The 12,314-nt window shown below is 45.8% G+C and overlaps 1 protein-coding gene across 2 annotated transcripts in view; it reads right to left on the reverse strand.

The window, feature by feature from the left end:
- FGF1 (fibroblast growth factor 1) overlaps nt 1-11,562 on the reverse strand; it is a 59,133-nt gene extending 47,571 nt beyond the window's left edge. For both annotated transcript variants that reach the window (XM_074962090.1, XM_074962091.1), the window contains exons 1-2: nt 11,492-11,562; nt 11,008-11,221 (exon numbers count right to left, since the gene is read on the reverse strand). The gene's annotated coding sequence lies outside the window, so the exon portion shown is untranslated. The remainder of the gene's footprint in view (nt 1-11,007; nt 11,222-11,491) is intronic.
- Between the last annotated feature and the right edge of the window lie 752 nt (nt 11,563-12,314).

Genomic DNA, 12,314 nt, shown 5'->3' on the forward strand with positions numbered 1-12,314 from the left:
TTCACCAATGGAGATAATAACACTTCCTTCTCAGCTCTACGGGAGGGGGCAGGGGGCCCACCCAGGTCAGGGCTGTGTCATGTCCGTGGGGCAATGTTTGGAATGTCATTTCCTGTGCTGTACATGTTCTGTGAAGACTTCAGATTCCAGGGCTGGCCAGTCACAGACACTCATTTCACACCATTTTTGCTTTACTAATATTTTTGTTTCTGCTAACGTCTGTGAATGAGTTCTAATGCTCATGAAAAAGGAGGAAGAAAAGCAATGGCTGGTAGCCAGACTCAGGATCTCAGTGCTGACAGGTGCTGTGTAAACTCACACACAGAGCTCTGCCAATACACCTTAATTCTGACCTGAAGCACCTTGAGCTAGTCCAGTCTTGAACCACTCCGGAAAAAGGCTGTTCCCACCCATCTTGGAGTTTTAAAACCTGCAGCAAATGTAACTTTTCAAACTTGACACCTCTGATGCAATTTATGTAGAAATGAGAGCTCTAAATAGTAATCAGGAGAACATGTTTGACTAAGGTAAGGTCACAAATTCTATAATGATTATAATCATGAGGGATTTACTTGTATTTCTCTCCTCTTATGCAAATGTAGCTCACTTAGAATACTTGACACAGACTACAAGCAGATTACAAATACTCATTCAGAAAGGTTTGATTACTCTTTGGCACCCAGGTCATTGAATAAAAATATATAATCAAGTATAACATTTTATACTCCCACAATTGTAAATGTGGGGATTATCTTTGTTTTATGGATGGGAAAATGGAGACACAGAAAGGTTACGTGATGTGTCCAATGCGTCACACAGTGAGGCAGTGGCAGACCTGGGAACACAACGACGCTCTCCTCACTCCCAGCCTTCCGTTCTAATGAAAGCGGCAAAGAGACCCGCGGCACCTTATAGACTAACAGACGTACTGGAGCATGAGCTTTCATGGGTGAACTCCCACTTCATCAGTTCTACAGACTGGACCATGATGCCACAAGTTGATGAACGTACTTTCCCCAAAATGAGTGTGTGGGCGATATGTTTACTGTGGTATACGAACCACCGTGACCCCTGTTCTGCTGGTGATCTGTGGTAGGAGAAATCATCAGAACTGGTGGTTTTAAATTTTGCCTGGGCTAAAGAATAGAATGTATCTGTATTTAAATTAATGCACCATGCTGAATGGGAAATGCAGACTCGGGGAATTCCATCCCTCTGCTGTAAGAACGGGCTCATTATAAGAGGGAAATACAGTCCCTTCTAAAGAAATTCTTTGAGTCATTTCAGAAGATGTGTCACTTTGCTTATCTCACATAGGGATTGACACACTTTGGGCTAAATCCAGGTCTCACTGAACTCAGTGGGAGTTGGATTGGGTTCTTCTTTAGATGCAGAATGTGACATTACACCCCATATTCATTATGGAAATATGCTTTATGATATGGAGATGGCAAACTGAGATATATTTTATGCAAGATGAGTCTTGTAGGGTATCATTGGAATGGTTATAATTTACTGAATGTGATTATCCCATTTGTATGCATGTACCATTTCTGTATCTAAAGTTAGGAATATTGACTCTGTAATAATTACAACTAGGTCTATACTTGGGAAACACCCTCCCAGACACCCTCCCATCAGCCTTGATGGGCCATTAGGAAGAAAAAAGACTTTGAAGATACTAATCTCTCTCATTCCTGAAAGGCGTCCTGGTATGTAGCTGTGACACTACTAGGTCAGGTGGTCCTGTCACCTGGTAGTAAACACCATCTAAGGTAGAGGTCAAGACTGGGAACCAAAAGATTCCCACCTTATGTAAATCTTATTTAAGGCTGGGGAGTAAGGCAAACAAGACTCTTCTCCATTGCCTTCCTGCCCAAGAAGAAAGACTGCTGAAAGTACCTGAAGAGACAAAGGAACTGAGTGGTGGGAAAGGCAAGGGCTGAGTCCAGACTAAGACAGGAGTCTAGTCTGTAAAGAGAAATAACTGGAACTTTAAGCTACAGAAACTCTGCAACTTGCCTAAAACAACATTTAAGGTGCGAAATTGCTTCTTGAAACCAGTCTCTTTAAGATCTTAAGCTTAGTATGCGTATTTTGTTTTATTTGCTTGGTAATCTGCTTTGTTCTGTTTCCCTTATAATCACTTAAAATCTGTCCTTTATAGTTAACAAACTTGGTTCTTTTTATTATTAAACCCAGTTTGTGCAATTTCTAACTGGGGGGGGGGCAAGAAGTTGTGCATATCTTCCTCCACATTGAGGGAGGGGGCGAATTTATGAGCTTACGTTGTATAGATTTCTGTACAGCGCAAGACAATATTATTTTGGATGCACTTTCCGGGGGGAGCTGCACTTGAGCACTGGGCGATTTCCTAGCTGAGTCTTCTCATAGACAGCTGTTTGCAGACTCTGTGTGATTCTACAGCTGGTGCGTCCCTACCTGTGTGTGTGTGTGTGTGTGTGTGCGCGTGTGCGTGCGTGTGCGCGCTGCCGGAGGCCGGAGATCCTAATTCAGCAAAACAGGGAGAGGCAGCCCAGGGTAGTGGAGCCGGCAGACTCCGTGAAATCCCAATACATCAGGTGGCACCCTCAAAGGGCAGGGGGTCCAACCCGTCACACAGAGATTCAACCAAACTACTTTTATCCCTTTCTCAAGAAGCCTGTATTATTTGCACAAGGAAAAATATGCAGGAAGAGGCATGAAAAAGCATTTTTAAAGAGACATCACAATCTTCAACTGCAAAAACAAATGTACGTCATAAATAAGCCTATCTTTAGAGGAATAATTAAAAAAACTCAAAAGTCAACTTTTTAACCAGGAAGCAATAACTGATTTTTAGTTTAATATCTTAAAAATTATCAGCTGTATGTTGGTCCAGTTTCCAGTCTCACTCCCCTGCTGGCTGGGCATTCTGCGCCTGCAGACTGACAGAGGGGATTCACTGTGTGCCATTTACATCTGTATGGAATCTGGTAGAAACAAACTATTCATGCCTCTGCCTTTCTGTGATATTTTTATTTTTAACTTGCATAGTAAAACTCATTGTAGGGCTGCACCCATCCTCCCCTTTGATTTCTCTATCCAGGCTGGAAGGCACACAATATTACTCACTTTCGTGTGCCTGGAGGGTTCTCAGTTCTCCCCCTGAGTAATTTTTATTCTTCAGCATATATATGCCTGAATTTGGCCAAACATGCTAGGATTCCCCAGCCCAACATACTTGAAGATGCTTAATACTTAATAGTTATATTACACAGCAATTGACTGGTTTTGATAAAATAAGACTCATTGGACCAAAGGGAAACCAGCACCCAGCCCTCACAACACAAAGTATTGTGGGTTTTTTTGGAGGTTTGAAACATTTCCACTAAAATTTAGTAAAGGTTATTTTTCTTTTTCTTGAGGCTTCTGCACTTGTGGGTTTCATCCACAATGGGCTGAAGAGTCCACATAAGGCTCTTTTTTTGGACTACGTCCAGCCTGACTGGAGGCAGTGGAAATCTTGCCACAAAGCCTATTCTGCTTCCAGTGACATTGTCTTCTCAGGGGTTAAATGGAGTTTTACCAACTGACACCTTGTTAGGATCTGACCCTCCAGCCATTTGGACAATTGGGATGCACAGTCAGGTGCTTACTTATCCCACACCAAACCATAGGAGCTCTGCTCCTCCCTGGTTTAGATTCATGCATGGCTTATGTTGGGAAATGTTACTATATGCAGCGGGTGTAATTTTATGATACTTGCTTTCCCATGGGATAACATAAATGAGACTGTAAGCCCTTTGAGGGGGGTTGGTTTCCTTTGTGTTTGTACAGCACAATAAGACCCCACACCTGACCACTGCTGCAAAACAAATAAGTTGTTTAGTAGCGGTGGGCGGCTAATAAAGGTAGAGCAGAGTTGTACTCAGTCCATTTAGGGGGGCTGTGGAGTGGTCTCTGAAGACAGGAAGTTGCCTAATCAGGGTAGGTGACCTCTTGTACAGGTTCCACTGTACCCCATTACTGTATCCGTACATGCCACATCCAGTGAAACATTTAAAATACATGAGGAGAGCCAGCTTCTAAAGTCATATTTCTAGTGCTCTGCATAATCCCTCCGAGACGGTAAACCAGGCTCTAGTTGAAAATTGGCAATGTGAAATTATTTATTAGGAGTCCCTTTTGGGCTAAAGTAAATCACCCCAGATACATTCAAAATGTGGGCCACCAGTGCAAGTCATGCTACCCTTGTGTCCTTGAAACACAGGCCTCGTAAACAAACACAGGGTGTTGATCTTACTGTAATAGGAGGGTGAAGGGGCATCTTTCACAACACTCGAACCATTACACCAGAGCTTAAAGATGAACTGAAAACTTCTCTTTGAAAAAGTGAATTAAGTTCCTTTTTCATTAACAGAATAGATGCGTAGGGTATAACTTGTATGCACAATCCCTTTTAAAACCTAAACTGTTGAGACCCAGATCCTCCCATGCCAAGCCACAAGTTGATGGTGTCATGTTTGCCAATAATAGGAGTCGCCGTCACTAACACCTTGTGCAACTCCTCCCTCAGTTTTAGGTGTCAGCGATGACATCAACTGTTGCAGAAGAAACTCAGAACTCTGCACTCAGGTCTTTCAGTTTGCCTTAAGGAATGGCACAAGCCTGGCTCTCCACCTAGTGAAAGAACTTCAGGAAAACTTTCAGTGTGAGATGCATTTGCAATGATATCCCTGAATTTCAATACAGCTGCTGTATGAAGTGTGAATGAATCAAGAGGAGGAAATAGTTTATATAGAACAAATTCATGGGAATATGTGTGTTATAGGAACTGATATTATGGTATTATTTCCATTTAGCAGGAAACGAGACTATCACAGGAGAGCGGTTTTCTCCTGAGTCTGGCATCACTATAGCATGCTATCCATCTCGAGCGTTTGTGGGTGTTGGAAAGAGTTGTCGGAAAGCCTTCATACCAGATGTGCTAACTGCCCAGAGTCACTTCTAAATGAGACATAAACCTTAGGTCCCGACCACTTGTGGTAATAACAGGTCTCAGAGCACTTTTCATAAGGGTGGGGGTGTTAGGCTCAGTAGTACCTTGATGAAATGCCAAATTTAGGTAATTTGGGTAATTACATACTAACCCCTGAAGATTCAGCTGGCTAAGAGTCTCAATTGTTTCTGAACTGCTATGTGCTATTCAAACGTTGCATCCTCCCACCGAATGGTGACTGCTTTGGGGTCTTTGATGTTATTTTAATATTTTTCTTCTAATCACCACACACAATTACAGAATTCCACAGAAACTCACACTGAAAAAAAAGATGTGCCTCTTTCTGGAGGGGGTGGGGGTTGCAAAGCAAGCGAGGCTGTGAGGAAGGGTGGAGATTAGAGAGAGGTCTGACCCCAACCAGCAGGTCTGAACACCCACAAACTTTGGGGAAGTTATTATTTGTATTAGGGTGGCACCTAGAGGCCACAACTGCGCTTGGGGCCCCATAGTGCTAGGTAGTGAACAAACACATAAGGAGAGACAGTTCCTTCCACAAAGAGCTGACAATCTTAATTAGAGACTGACAGCCCCCCCGCCCCCCCAAAAATAAAGAAGGATAGTTTCCATTCCAGATCCATTCGGTTGTTAGCCCTTCTACCAAGGGACCAATTGTGGTACAGATGCTTATCCACTATGGACTTGACAGAGCTCACCACATTTGATAGATGATGAAAGCAAATAGCCATCAGGGTAACAATTGCCCTGGAACACGTACTCTAAAGGTGACCAGCTCCATGCCCCAATAGCACTCCCCTGAGCTATCCATCAGCCCCAGTACCACCACGTGTTTCATCTACACCGTTAACTCTGCTTAGTTCTGCATCCAGTGTGAGGGAGTCTATTGCAGCGCCGCAGGAATGACGCTTTAGAGGTAGCTCACGTAGCACACGCTAATAACCCAGGAGCAATCGGGTGTGGGTGGGAGGAATGCGGGGATCAGCCAGGGTAGCCCAGCTATGTGATTTCAGCACAAAGCTAGACACAGCAGTTGGTTTAACAAGAGAACAGCACAGACTCTGCCATGTGCATTACCGGAAAGGCAATTTTACCCCAGGGCATTCAGTGCCAAACTCAAATAAAGCAGAGACAGCCTGAGTCTGAATGCTGGAGGTTCCAATTAAACACACACTGTTTCACACAGACAAATAGTATTAGCAATGGTTGACCTAATCCTTTTAAAACGTTGCATTCAGAGGCACGTTCTGTTTATCCCTCCCAGCTCTTCTGAATGGTCCTGGGACTAGTGGCCCAGTGCTGACTGATTTGCTCTCTCGTTATTTTGGGGACACCAGCTTCCCATCATGGGAGTGAAATCATAAATACGAAATATCAAAGGCTAACAACAGGGTAACAGTGGGTTTGAATCCCTGTAGTACAAGAGGCTGCAATTTCAAGGGTACTCAAATATCATGGTGTGGGCACTGGATAAAGACTTGGTTAGACCATTAAAAACACGGTTAATGTTAACATAAGGACAGAATGTGACATATAATGAGGACAGCTGCTCAGGTGGCCCCGGGGACAGCCACACCAGCCACTGCTGGAGCGGCTCTGCAGCCAACTGCTTGGGCAGTCCTGCAGCCAGCTGCATGGGCAGCTGCTGGAGCAGTCCTGGGGCCAGCCGCACCAGCCGCTGCTTGGGTGGCCCTGGGCAGCTCGCCCCAGTGACCACCCAACAGTGGCTGCTCCAGCAGCCCCCAACAGTTGGTGCCACTGGCTCCAGCTCCCCCCCGGGGCGCGCCCCCCACAGGAGCGGCCATCCCAAGATTTAATTATGGGTATTTATAGTATAAGTCATGGACAGGTCACGGGCCGCGTAACCTGTCCATGACTTTTACTAAAAATACCCATGACTAAATTGTGGCCTTACTGATATGGAATAAAGAAATGGAAGAAGATGCAGCCAGCTGTTTGCTGAACTCCTTCATTTGTGCGGAAGAGCAAAGGCTCAGGAGTGGGAGGCAGGCCAGAGTCCATTTAGAGAGGATGGGAGGGAGAATCTATCCCAGGGGCAGGGGTGAGGCTGGGAACAAAAATCTGTCCAGGAGACTCCAAAGTTTATATGTTTGGCTGGAGAGTTTGGTGGATCCAAAGTCGATTTAGGTTTAATCCACGCCACGTATTCAGTCTGTTCTGAACGGCTGAATCATATTTATGTGGCTGGAGGAAGAGGAACTAACCCAATATTACAGGGAAAATCGTTAAGCACTGTGCTGCCTTATCATCACCAAATAGAGTCTTGCCCTTTGAAAGCAATTAAAATTTATAGCTTTGCTTGTCCGTAGATTCTGTGTATTCCTCATAGGTGACCCTTCCAAGGGTTATTAGACTTCCAGGCTACCCAGGGTTGCACTGATGAAGCAGGATTGGCTAAACCATTTTTTTGCTTTGTCTCATTGTGCTGCTGCAGCTTGGTCTGGACTGGCTTAGGAGTTTGGGAAGGGCCAAAAAGATCATTTTTAGGGGGCCCTGCAGCCCAAATGTAATGGATTTTAGCAACAAAAGAATGGGGGAGGGAGGAATGTTTTTGCCACCATCAGCCCCTTTCTGCTGCGGGAGAAATAGAACCCAGCTCCTTAGACTGGAGTGGAGTTACTAACACTGGGGGAAAAGTGTTTCAAGGGACATTTCTGCAGCAGCTAAGTCCCCACTAAATGTGCATTCTGGTGAAGCTTGTTATTTTCTTTGTCCTTTCCCCTATTTACTTAACTACTGAATCCAGAGCAGCCTGCAATATTCATCAACAACCTCCGTGTGCCAAATAGCCACCCCATCTCATCACAAAATATGCAGAGACAGGGTCTCTGCCAGGGAAGTGCAGAGAGAAACTGTCAAACTCACTCACCATAAACTAGTCTCTCTCACTTTTCCTTTCTTCCATCCCCACCCCGACCCCGCCAGCTCTGTCACATTCAATCTGTCTCCACTTTATTTTCCTCTCACTTCACTATTTTCATTCTCTTGCTTCTCATCTCCCCTTCCCTTGATGAGTAGTATCTCCTCCCTGCTCCGCCTTTCTCTGTCCCATTTCCACTGTTCTCTTTTGTCCAGCCCTGTGGTCTCTTCTGTGTTACGCTGTGAGTTTGCCCATGTTCTTCTCTTGACCTCGTATTCCATGGCCTTTCTGCTTCCACCCCAGACTCTTACTCATGTCCTCCTGCCTCCCTCCCGGAACTCAGGACCTGACATTGGAAAATCCTTCTCAGTGTTAATTATTAAACAATTAATTAATTAATGCTATTAATTGTGGCCGGCCCCTGCACAGCTGCACAAGTGACCCTCCCTCAGCCCACACCCACTTTGTAGGAGTTGGCCACAGATCCAGCCCCTGCGCGCTCTGGAGGATAGCAACTACTGTCTGGTAGCATGCCCAAGGACATCAGCTGCTCAGAAATGAATGGACAGGGGCGGAGTCCAGGGGTGCCATTTAAGGGGGCTCCTGCCCCCTGCCAGCCCAAGTTTTGTACCACCTGCTGGGAGCCACTCGCACCTCTCCCCCGGTCCCTGACTGGCTTATTCTTTGCTCAGCAAACAAGAATGCGGAGGAGTATCTGGCAGAGCCAACAGCGAGCTGGGAGTCTCTGCAGCATTTTTTCATTCCTTAAACAAACACACAGAAGGAGTGGTGGCAGGAAGGTCTGAAGATGCTTGCTGCAGATTGCAACATGATCTGCCCCTCACCTTCACAAGCTGACATGTTAAAAAGGCAGGAGCAACCCTTTGTGACACCAGTAGAGACAGGGGCTGCTCAGCCAGGGCAGAGGGCTGCTGCCTGAGGCACATTCAGGGGATAGTTATCCTCACAGCCAGCCTAGCTTTGGAAGTTTCAGGCTGCAAGAGCAGTGCTGCAGAATGGATGACCACCTGTAATCTTTTGCTGCGGTGAAGAAACAAGCATGAGCTGCTGCCACCAAAAATATTGTTTAAAATACACTTAAAATGTTCACAACTTTTTTCTAACTCTCTAATTTTGTAATGAATGGCAGTACCCCAGTGTGGTCAGTTATTCTACTATTTAGTCTCACTTGTCTGTGGGAGTCTTTCCTTTGCCTACAGGGAGTCAGGTCAGGTCCATAGGCTGTGATGCAGAAACATGGATTTCTCTGTGAATGCCTAGATTTCACCAAATCTCCCAAGAGTGGGTTTGCACTTTTCTAGGACCTTTTTTCCAGATACATTTTAAGGAGCTGCTGGCCCTCAACTGCTGCCCTCAAGCAGCTGTCTGCTGTAGTTCCTTCTCTTCCAGCTGGTAAATATTCTTATCTCCTGTTGTTCTAATTCTTTAACATTTCTGAGAGTGTGGCAGAGTCTCACAAACCTGAGTGCCATCTATGAATTTCATTGAGGTGATATTTACTCTCACCAATCCTTACAGTAACACACTAGGAACCTCCTTCCAACTTAATCCTTTGTATTTATCATAACTATTTGTATAAACCTTTCTGTGAACATAAACCCAAGCCAATCTGAACAATTTGTAAGATTTGGCTACCAAAATTTGTTCATCATAGATCCATGCTACTAACATCCATCATTTAATTATACTCTAGAATAGATGGTGATTTTTTTTAAAGGTATAGCCCGATACGTTGTTAAAAACAACAACGTTGTTTCAATAAATAGGGCTATTTTTGTGCTAGTTATTAAGTGACTTTGAGCTAGTAATGCAGTAGAAATCTGGCAATCATGTAAATGTTCATCTTGCTGATTTTTCCCAGCCTGATCCTACAAATTCCATAATCCACCACCTCAGGGTGTTCTTCACCTCAGTGGGAAATTTATTAGCTCACGGTGCCAGTTCTTGAGTTGAAACAGTCCCTCATTGACACACACACGGATGGAGGTTGGAAAAATTCCACTTTTCAGATGCAGTTTTTCTGTTGTACACTTACAAGTAATCCTAAAATATACCTTTAATTGGCGTTTGTGCATATCGTTTTCTTTCTTTACATAAGAATGAGATACAGTGCTCCTGTCAACTAATTTCTAAGTTAGTATCAGCAAAAAAACCCTAGAGTAGCCTAAGTAGCCCCTGGAATCATGGTTAAAGTTGCTCTCCCCCCCCCCCCCCAAAAAAATCTGAAACGGTGCCCCTGACAGAATCATTTATTACACCAGCCATAAGGAAAACCCATGCTGCCCCTGTGTAAAAGGGGTGAAAAGGGCCTGCCCCCTTGTGCCCGTGAGAGCTCCAGGAAGCATTTTGCCCAGCTGGGGCAAGTGGCTCCACTCCACTACAAACTCAGCTGTGATTTTCAGAAGCGCTCACATGAGTAAGGAGCACAAGTGCCAGTGATTTTCAAGAGGGCTTGTGGTCCTAACTCACATAGGCCCTTTTGAGAATCTCACTCTGACGCTTCAGCCTGGCCCTTGTTATCGGAGATGATGACTTCCTGGTATAAGCATCAGTGCTGAAACAGGCTGATACACAGGAACTACTTGTAGTCCTGACCAGATCAATTTCCCTCCTCCTGGGCTAGATAAATTGCCTTCTGTGCCATTTACTGTGTGTGTGGCGTTCAGATGAGATCACGGTCCTGTCTATTCTGAGTGGCCTTTAAAGGTCCCAGGATGCTTTTTGTAAGCACTGGGGTGGTTTACTGATCCATACTTGGCCAGAATACCCCCAGCCCCAGTCCTGTACAGCGTGCTGTCTGCTTCTTCCCTCCAGAGGTGGCTGCATGCTTCCCAGCCGTAGTCAGGCTTTGAGATGGAATGCATGCTATAAAAATGTGAAGTATGAGGAGGAGTATGCTGGGGGACCACAGTCTCTGCCGTTTATAAACGAAGACGGAGTACTGGAGATTTTCAGATGTCGTTATTCCTGAGAGCCTGCAGCACTTACAGGAATCACAGCATCATCTACTGCAACCTTTCTCCTCCATCTCTCCCCTCCACACACATCACTCTGCATCCTCACCCTGCAGCCTTCTCTATGATTCTCCCAGGGGATGGTGGTAGCTTACCTGCAGCACAGTGCTCCTGAGAGAGGGGTGGCTGGCAGCTCTGGGACTTGTGTTTGCGTCAGGCAGGGAACGCCGCTGCTGTCGCACTGGAAAGGAGGAGTGTCAGCAGTGCTTCAGGTTTCACCTCCGCTCGAGGCTTGTGCAGTTCCACTCTGCTGCTGCGGCAGTTCTCCCTGGATGCTGGGGATTTCCCTGTCCCCTTGCTCCTGCAGCTCTGCGGAGAGGCGACAAGCCGCAACATGCACATCAGGTTGTTTAAATCATTCCAAAGGGGGTACTAGCAGGGAAACTAAAAAGCTTTGTATGAACTGGAGGCAGCTGGGTTATTCTAACGCTTCAGCTGCTTTCGGCCTCAGGGCCTTGTGTATTGATAGGCGGTAACACACACATAAACACACACCATAGCACAAGATGACAGAGCTTAAAAATAAATGTGAGACGATCACCTGACAGACAAGAGGACAAGTAAAGGGGAGCAAGTGACCTGTTTGATCTGCATGCGGAGCTTCCAGCAGTCAGCCAGCACTGCAGCAGGACTTATGTAAATCATGTTAGAAAGGTTTTCTTCTGGGCAGATGGTTAAACTGAATGGACTACAGGACACAGCCTAACAGGCTTCTGTTTATTTTGAGGCTTCCATTGCCTAGGAAACAGTAGATTGTGGTGAAGTGGGATCAGAAAAACTGCTGAAAGAAAAACCTATTTTTTAGTATTTCTTTTTTTCTTCCCAGCTCTTTGCCTCATGCCTTGATGTTTGGTTCTTTTATTGGCTGTTTAGCAAGGGCAAGGTTCTAACCTTTATCAAATGCCAGATTCATTTATTTCCATGCACACATCTACGCAGGCACTTTAGAGTGTGTAATGGTTCCTCCCTCTCGGGTCCAGAGGAAGGCTGGATGTTGTCGGGGTGGTCTGATTTGTGGTCACGGACCTGCCCGCTCCACAATCCAATCTCCACCATAGGATCCAGCACATGGCCCTTCGGTTCATAGCTCCAGCCCCTGTTTGGAGTACCCACCAAACATCTAGGGTTTAGGCCTCCTGAGTAATTGCACAGTCTTTGACCCACAGCCTCATGGCTGGGCAAGCAACAATAACCGGTGGCTCCAGCCCTCTGGGCAGGGCACAGCAAGCAATCAGTCTGTAGCCCTCAACTTCCTGGCTGGGACAAGCAACAACAGTCAGGTGCAGGCCTTCTGGCCTAGGTGAATATGCAGCCAGCTCCAGGTGTGGGGAAGCGACAGGGGTAGGGGGACCCAGGCCCAGCCTACTCCACCAGGTCCCAGCCCAGGACGCTCACAGTGGGT

The sequence above is a fragment of the Natator depressus genome, chromosome 8 (genome assembly GCF_965152275.1).
Source record: "Natator depressus isolate rNatDep1 chromosome 8, rNatDep2.hap1, whole genome shotgun sequence".
NCBI lineage: Eukaryota > Metazoa > Chordata > Testudines > Cheloniidae > Natator > Natator depressus.